Source organism: Austrofundulus limnaeus, unplaced genomic scaffold, assembly GCF_001266775.1.
Source record: "Austrofundulus limnaeus strain Quisiro unplaced genomic scaffold, Austrofundulus_limnaeus-1.0 Scaffold694, whole genome shotgun sequence".
In the NCBI taxonomy this organism is placed as follows: Eukaryota; Metazoa; Chordata; class Actinopteri; order Cyprinodontiformes; family Rivulidae; genus Austrofundulus; species Austrofundulus limnaeus.
Genome location: NW_013953096.1, coordinates 127624 through 128794, shown reverse-complemented (window position 1 = coordinate 128794; position 1171 = coordinate 127624).

The window sequence follows — 1171 nt, the reverse complement described above, 5'->3', positions numbered from 1 at the left end:
GTGTGTGTGTGTGTGTGTGTGTGTGTGTGTGTGTGTGTGTGTGTGTGTGTCTACAGTTCTGATGTGTGTTTCTTCAAATGGTAGCCAGGATTAAGTTCTGCAAACGCCACTTTTCAAACTGCTTTTAGAGGACAAGAATGACACTCTCACACACACACACCATGCAGCTAATGACTGCACCAGGTGTAGTTTTTGTTTGTAAAGGCAACAAATCAGGAGACACAACGGCACCTGAATCAGACACACACACACACATCAGACACACGCACTGCTTCCCTGAGATTTTCCTGTTTGTGTTTCCGCCACAGCAGGGAGATAAAACCATAAAACATGCAGCGTCGCCCCCTGCTGGCTGATTTTAGACGTGGTGCAGGTGTGCGATGGTCAAAGCTGGAAGGTTTCATGACAAAATAAAAACAGATCTGATCCTGAAATGATTCTAAACGAACCTGAAGTGAACAAAACATTTGTTGCTCTGGAGCTTCCAGGTGGAGAGACATCAGCAGCTGCTGCTGTCCAGTAACCTGAGGAGGGTCAAAGTAGTGTTGTAGTCAAGACCATCTAACCCGAGACCAAGACAAGACCAAGACCACAGTGTCTCGGGACCGAGACAAGACCAAGACTTTTAGGGACCAGGTCCAGAAAAAAAAGTGTCCTAAAAGATGCAGTATTCTGTACTCATGTACAGTGGGGGAAAAAGTAGTCAGTCTCTCATAGTTGAGGTCTAACTATGATGTCAACAGCCAATATGCCACAGACATCCGGTCCAGCACTTGATGCCACTCCCAACACTTCAGGTTCACGGTTCACACAGTGTTAGCGAAAGTTATTTTCACCTGACAACGACCCTTAATGATCTCCACAGTACAGAATTAACATATTACATGTACCAACATTAACACAGGAGACATACAGGTCCAGCCAAGTGAAAAAAATCACTCCAAAGTGGATTAAAGCCATAAAAAAAGGAAAGACTTTCGTGTTTATGGTTCAAGAATTTAGCCTTTTTCGCTATTCCGTGGCTGCTTGTTCCGTGAATTTTTCACGTAGAGCTGTGACACTTACAGGTGCTGGTCATAAAATTAGAATATCATGAAAAAGTAGATTTATTTCAGTAATTCCATTTAAAAAGTGAAACTTGTATATTATATTCATACATTACATACAAACT